The sequence below is a fragment of the Aethina tumida genome, chromosome 4 (genome assembly GCF_024364675.1).
Source record: "Aethina tumida isolate Nest 87 chromosome 4, icAetTumi1.1, whole genome shotgun sequence".
In the NCBI taxonomy this organism is placed as follows: domain Eukaryota; kingdom Metazoa; phylum Arthropoda; class Insecta; order Coleoptera; family Nitidulidae; genus Aethina; species Aethina tumida.
Genome location: NC_065438.1, coordinates 5,147,255 through 5,155,935, shown reverse-complemented (window position 1 = coordinate 5,155,935; position 8,681 = coordinate 5,147,255).

Below are 8,681 nucleotides of genomic sequence, written 5' to 3'. Positions count from 1 at the left end.
TATGAACAAGGAACTATCTAGAAATAAAATAATAAGCTTTTTAATCGTTATATATATCGTACTGGGTAAAGATATAAAAATACCCATTAATTATTTTCCATAAGATAAATGAAAAAGGTATGTTATAAAAAAATTGCTACACATGTGTTATGTTTACTAGCATTTAATTAAAACTAAATGTTTTATTTAAAACAAAATAATAACTCTAAATTTTATATACAGTGTGGCCCATTTTTTATCACTACCCCATTGGATTAAATATCCCTTGAAATAAAAAATGGAATAAACTGTCAAAAATAGCATAAATTGTCTTATTTTTATGTTATATATAATAGATAGATATTATTAAATATCAATCTACTATAATAGAAAATCAAAACTTGAGCAATATTTGATAATATCAGTCACTAATGCACTAAATTTCACAATCACTCAGTAGTTTTAAATTATTATTGATAAATTGTTTCTATATACTTCTGACAACTCTGTTGCAAGCTTTTAATAATTAAAATCAAATTATAAATGAAAAAATGTGTTTCCAGCTTAAATATGCCACACTCTGTATAAGAAATTACAAACAGTAGCCCAACAAATTTTATTTATTTTTCCTCAAGGAAAAACACTTTTTCCGAATTTGATATTATTGTTTAAAACAAGTTTTACAAAATTATTGCATCTTATCAAAAGTGAATGTGATTCAGTTAATCTGCCAGTAAATTGGAACATTTCTAGTTTTCGTATCAACAGGTTGTTATCCCTTTTTGTTGATTAAACAATTCAAGTTTACATTATCAAAATGCCTTTAATATATAATTCTAATATAATATAGTCATAACAACATTTCCAAATTCAACTGGTTGAATGGTAAGTAGTGTTTGCCAAAATATAAACCTTCCAAATTATTTTTATATTTTTACAACAAAAATAACAATTCTCAGTAGTATCCCAGTGTTTACAAAAAACTTAAACAAATATGTTTTTGCGGACTTTCATGTTCACATATTTATTTATTGTCTTTAGTTTGGTTTCTTACATTGTTCAGAAAGATAACTATTCTTAAATTATGTTAATTAAAATAGATTTTTACGATTGTTTTGCCACTAATAGGCTCTTGATATAAGGAGTTATTGCATGTTTATCTCTTTTATGGTTTAATTGTTTTAATTTGTACTCATTTAAGTACACCATATAATTTGTGATGTAACAAACTGTGATGCTAGAATATTAATCAAAAGAAAGTATCGACTGTAGCAAATTTTCATAGTCATTATTTTATTCTAGGATATATATAAAGAGGAAACGAAGATAATCAAGTACACACCTCTTTCAACAGTCCAATTTGCCATGTTTCATTTACGATGTTTGTGATGTCTTTCATTTGCATCATTACATCCATTAGATACGCCTTGAGTTTTCCTTTGGAAAACAAATTGATTCGTCTGTCTGTGTTTATTTTTCTTTTCACCATCCTTAATTGTAACATAATATTGCAGAAATATCCTGCGGTACACACAATTAGGCACCGCAATAAAAATGTTAATTTAGTAAATTATTTTTTAATTTACTCTAGTTTATATTGCTAATTAGATTCTAATCGCTTTAACAAACATTACGAATCAAGTAAACTAAGTGTCATGTTGGTAATAAACGTAATACTGAATATTTTTCTGTTACATATGGTATTTCATTACTAGTAAATCAGATTAATTCAGTTCTGTATATTTTAATAAGGTGATCAATACGCAGGATAAATTTTGCTCTAACTTTCTTTTTATGATTGAAACAAATTTAAAATATTTTATTGGTCAGTTCAATATTCAGCATCAACTTAGTTTTGGTGAATATTGTGAACGGTTTGATTTTAACAAACCTTTTTCTACTGTAAAGCATGAAAATGCGTAATTATAGACAAAATGTCCCGTTTTCTGGCCCAAAACTTTGTTTTGAGTAATTTTTTAAAGATGAAAATAAATCTAACTACACCACTGGATTATTATAAAATTATATGTATTCACAAAGCAGTGGCGTACCATATATTTTTAATATTTAGTTCAAATTTTACCTGAACGCCACTGGGAATATGCCTTTTGATTCATGGTATCCATGTACCAAATTAAAAAAATCCTGATGTCAAAGAAATTATATAAAAAGATTTTTTTGAAAATTTTACCACTCTATCTCAAGATTTAGGATGTAATTTACTCGAATTTATATTATTAATTAGATTCTAATAGTTCTAATAAACGTAATACTGAATGTTTTTCTGTCACACAGCCAATATTGATTATATTTGCAGGCATATAATTGTACTCCATATGGTATTTTACGGTATCAAATTAATTCAGTTCTGTACATTTTAGTAAGGTGATCATTATGCAGAATAAATTTGGCACTAACGTTTTTTTATGATTGAAACAAATATAAAATATATTATTGGTCAATTCAATATTCAGCACCAATTTAGTTTTGGTGAGTATTGTAAACGGTTTGATTTTAACAAACTTTTTTCTATTGTAAAGCATGAAAATACGTAATTATAGACAAAATGTCCCGTTTTCTGGCCCAAAACTTTGTTTTGAGTAATTTTTTCAAGATGAAAATAAATCTAACTACACCACTGGATTATTATAAAATTCACAAAGCAGTAGCGTACCATATATTTTTTAATATTTAGTTCAAATTTTACCTGTACGCCACTGAGAATATGCCTTTTGATGAATGGTACCTATGTACCAAAGTAAAAAATTCCTGGTGTCACAGAAATTATAAAAAAATAATTTTTTGAAAATTTTACCACTCTACCTCATAATTTAGGATGTAATTTACTCGAATTTATATTGCTAATTAGATTATAATCGTTTTAACAAACGTAATACTGTATATTTTTCTGTTACACAGCCAATATTGATTATATTTACAGGCTTATAATTGTACTCCATATGGTATTTTATGGTAACGTTACTATTATTTCATATTAATTCAGTTCTTCACATTTTAATAAGGTGATCATTATGCTGCAAACTTTTTTTATTGTAAAACATAAAAATATGTACTTATAGACAAAATCTCACATTTTTTGTCCAAAATTAATTTTTGGATAACTTTTTAGAGATGAAAATAAATCTAACTACACCACTGGATTATTATAAAATTATATGTATTTACAAAGCAGTGGCGTACCGTATATTGATGCATGCACCAAATTTAAAAATTCCCGATATCATATAAATTTAAAAGAAGTATTTTTTGATAATTTTACCACTGTATCTCAAAATTTAGGACATACAGTGATGGAAAAAAGTTATAATATTTTTAAAAAATGGGATTTTTATCACTTTGTATTCTGTAGTTTGTAATGTGAATGCACATTTTTTGTTACAGATACGTTTTTTGACTTAGAAAAGTATGGAATATTAATTTATTTGCGTTCAATTATATCAAAATTCTTAACATTTTCAGTCGGTTTCAACGCAGTACAGTCCAAAACACGTTTACTTCTCATTTCAATATAGGGACACACTGGAAAACGTCATGTTTCCATTTTACTATACAAAAATATTGAAATATTTGAGTTATTGTCAATTTTTTTTGAAATATTCAATACTTTTTTCAGACTAAATTTATTTTCTATTAAAAAAAAAAAGTAGATTTGCATTGGAAAGCATTAACTAACATTTATAACAGGTAAATAAACATCCCAAACTTTTTTCCACTACAGTACGTCCATGTGAAACTGCTTCTTCGCCCCCTTAAATATTTTACTTTATTTTTGCTATTAAAATATTCATAATTCACGTTGTAATCGAATGATTTCGTTGAAATTCCCAACACGATGTTGTTGATTAAATACAATAATACTAGCCAATTATGCATAAAAAAAATTTGTTACGAAACTTGCAAATGTCACGGGATTAACCGTCAAAACATGGGCGTGATCTACGTATTTGGACATCGTGCTGTACAATAATTTAATTGTTAATTTGTTAATGGGTCATCAGGGTTTGATATATGCTTCCTTGTCGCAACTCATTAGTCATTTTTTATAAGCCTTTTAGCACTGATGGTGTTAATAGGAATGCAAATATAATTTTAATAATTGCTAACGAGTACGACCTACAATGATTCACTTTTGTTTATATATAGAAGGAATTTTTTTAACTTCTTCTGTAATACCAAACTGTGTGATAATTAAAGCACACAAATTATGTGCGAAAAAATTAATTAGTTATAATTAGATTTCGCAATCATCGGCATAAAATTACACATGCTTGAAATTTAAGCAGGACGTGATGTTCATTCATCCAAAAATGGCACATCTGGGATTATGTAATTAAAGCTTAATCGGGACTAATGATAAATTAATTCGCATACCTGACCAGGTGCATAATGTGATATAAATCCGGAATGAACTAACCAAAGATTGATATTATCACTGCACAAGTCACCATGTCTTTCATCACAAAAAGAATTATTAACATCTGCAGAAATTATATAGCCAATGAAAATCAAGAGCCTAAGGGCACGAAACGTGTTAGGAATGACCCTAATGATGTTGAAGGCACTCAAGCTGCGAAGAGGATGAAGTTGAAGGCACCTGGGGTTAAAGAAGGTGCTAAAAGGATGAAGTTGAAGACACCTAGAGTTAAAGAAGTTGCCACATCAAGAAATACCCCTCGTTTTCCTAATGAACCTAATGCTTCCACAGCCGCCATTCAGTCAGCTGGTGGCTCTAACACCAAATCACAGCAGGAAGTTGTGGCGACCACAAGCAAGGGCGTTCAGGAAGTACAGACTTATGAAACACCTTGTAGGAAATATTTGTATGGAAAGAGAAGATTCGTCAAGAAATTATTTGGAAAAGATGAATACGATACGTGGGAGGAGGAGTTAACTTTTTTGAAGGCACAAAATAATGTTTGTTCTACTCCTACAAAGTGGGTTAGGCCTAGGCCCAGCACTCCTTATGTAAAACGTTCTTCAGATTTAACTAATAATTCAATAAATTAATTCTATAGGGGAAACATCGACATCTATTATTTTTAGACTGAGTCCCCATAAATATATGGGGATCATTTAATTTTATGATAGATTAAGTTGCTTTGAAAACAGCTACACCTGTTATATATTTACAACCCCATATGCCAGTCAACATGCTGTATTGATAAATCCGTGTAATATCCTTTTGCTTTATAAGTCTATATTTCTTCAAGTTTTATCACAATTTTGGATTTGAGTGGGTGTTAAACACATTATATTAAGGGCTTCAATATATGAAAGCTAATTATTGTCCATAAATTAGTTTAAGGGGGTATGTATCAAAGGAATTGAAGAATCCCCCTAACATAATTGAACAGCCACCATGTTATACTATTGTTATAACAATATTTTGTGTAATTTTGTGCCTGTACCATCATTTTTTATAAAATAGACTCACTAAAAATTACTTATCTAGTGTAATTACTGTTTATGAAGAATAATCAGAATTTAACAAATAATTGAAATAAAACTAAAACAAGTAACATGTGTATGGAACAATTCAAGCAATACCTTCTAATTATTATTTAAAATTTTAAATTATTTATCTTACAACACATTATATATGGAAGATACATTTCACACACTGATAATGTGAATTCGATTTAGAATATTCAAAATATTCCAATATGTTACCGCAACAGGACCAATGTCTTTTTTCTGGATGTCCGTCATGTGCTGATACAGATTGCATTGAACTTTGTAATTCATTTATAAGACAACAAATAACAATAGTAAGATTATTAGTAAATATATTTTTAAATTGTTTACAAAAAGGGCACAAAATTCTTTTCTTTCATAATCTTAACAGTATTAAATAATTAAATAATTGTGTTAAAGGTAAATACTCTTCATGTACCCAAAACTACCAGTTCCAATCAAAATAAACTTATAAAAATCGTTCTCCTGTTTATAATAACATCCATTTAAATTCAGGTGAAGGCGCTGTTACGACAAATAAATTTTATATACACACTGATACATTATTAATAAAAGCGGCCCTGAACTGAGTAAATTGTTCGAATTAATCCATGAATTATTTCAGTTTATTCAATAAACTATTCAATATTCATTCAATAATTGTATTAAATAGGATATTTAATCGAATTTTTGTAATATACTCGATCATTGTTAGCTTTGTGTCTAACAATTTTTCGGTACAACATTCTTTGTCGTGATGGAGATTATTAAAAGAATTTTGATCTTTATATTTCCTCTACAGGTATCTGAAACACGACTCTTTGGTGAAGATAGAAGTAAATACTTTTGTAATACAATAAAAAGCATTTCCAGCTGTTTAGTTCTAAAATTGTAGGTACATCTTTTCTATATAAATACTCATATATGAATTGGAAAATTGAAATTGTATTATCATTGTATCTTTTGGTTTTGATGCCTTTTTCTAAGGATACCCTCATTTCAACTAATTTATATGTAACTACTCACATAACTCATAATATAACATCCTTATTTGAATATTTTTAGGCTCAATGTAGCATTTTAACATTATTAACTATAAAAGACATAACATTTAATAATACGAGGAAACTAAAATTCGACAAATATTATTATAAATCTCAAACAAGTATTAAACAGTTTAGGAAAATAGTAAAACTTGGTAGATTATTATTCCATATTATGATAATAATATGTATAATATTATCACTGTCTGTTGCATCTATCATATTTAAAGACATGACATTTCTAATAAGATACCTTCCTGGATATTTATTGTTGATATTATATTTTACAATTTTTATGATGTATTTTTTATGTGCTTGGGAAGCCGTCGCACCTTGTATTTTTTTTATATTTTTTACAAGCTTATATGCAAATCAACTTATTATTATTGATGAGATTATTAAAACAATTAAAGGAAAAGACGATATCACACATGTGATGGAAAAATTAAAGCATTCCATACGAAGATATTCTACAATAAAAAAGTGTAGATTTATATTCAATTGTCAATTTATTATTATTATGTATTATTTTTAGGCATAATGAAACATTTAAAAACTCCGTCAAATATTCGATATTATTTCTATTTTTATCAGGCACGCATGTATACGTTACACACATAAAAAAAATTCTTACAGTGAGTTTTTTCATCAATCTATTGATCTATGATATAGTTATCTTATACAGTAGTGGACACAATTACAGCAACTTAAAATAAATGATTTCACCTCTACTATGAATGGCATTTAGGCCTAAATCCACACATAAACAGAAAAATTTATTCACAAAATTAAAGATGCATTAGTCTTGGAGCAGTGTATTTATCATTTTAGAAAGTTGCCATTATGATCACTATTGTATTTCTGACCAAACGACAAAAAATGTATTACACACCACCCCATTTTAGGGTCTTACTAATGTATTGGAGTGGGTAAATATTTGGTGCGGAATATTTATAGCACTAGGTATCTGTTCAATATATATAACATTTGGACAAATTAATTTAGATCTGGTATTTTAATATTTTATTATAAATTAATTCTTTTGTAACTTAAATTGATTATTTTCAGACCGATAATTTATATAATACAGTTTATTCAAGCCCTTGGTATGTTTATAACTCTAAAAACCAGAGAACCATTAGCATGTTTTTATTAATGTTAAACTATCCGCCAAAGGTAACTTTTTTCAATATAATCAACGTTAATCATCAATTAGCAAAAGAAGTAAGTCAAATTTTATTGAGGTATTTATCCAGAATTTTTTCTATAAAGGCGGTAAAAATTTATTGATTATTATATTATGGTTATTTTCATCATATTTGAATTTACTAAATTTATTTAAATTTATTTTTAGATTATAAGAAGAATTTGGGGTTTTATGTCATTTTATATAAACACATAATAAGTGAGACATTAAGTAAGTAAGCTATTTATGAAGAATAATAAGAATTTAAGAAATAATTTTTGTTTGTTATATACGACACATGTTATTACTAATTATTGAAATAAAACTAATAGTAATAGATTATTTTTGACATTTAGACTTTTTTATGAATTTTTTAGATTTTAAAAATTTTTTAGATGTTAAGAGATTTTTTTATAAATTTTATTGAATAATATAATATAATTTATTTATATAAATTTCATGCACATTTTTTAGATTTTTTAAAAATTTTTATAGATTTTATAGAGATTTAATACATTTTATAAATATATAAAGATTTCATAGTTTTTATAGAGATTTCATAAAGATTTTATATAGATTTCATAGAAAGTTTATGGAGATTTTATACATTTTATAAAGATTTTATACACATTTTATACAATTTATAGAAAGACTTTATTGAAATTTTATAGATTTTATAATAATTTTTATAGATTTCATAAATATCTTATAGAGATTTTAAGAGGATTTTATACATTTTATAGAAATTTAAAGATTTTGTAGAGATTTAGAAAGATTTTTTAAAGAGAGATTTAAAGAGATAATATTTTATTAGATTTTTTAGAGATTTCATAAACATTTTATAGAGATTTTAAAAGAATTTTATACATTTTATAGAAATTTAAAGATTTTGTAGAGATTTATAAAGATTTTTTAAAGAGAGATTTAAAGAGATAATATTTTATTAGATTTTTTAGAGATTTTATAAACATCTTAAAGATTTTATAGATTTTGTTTAG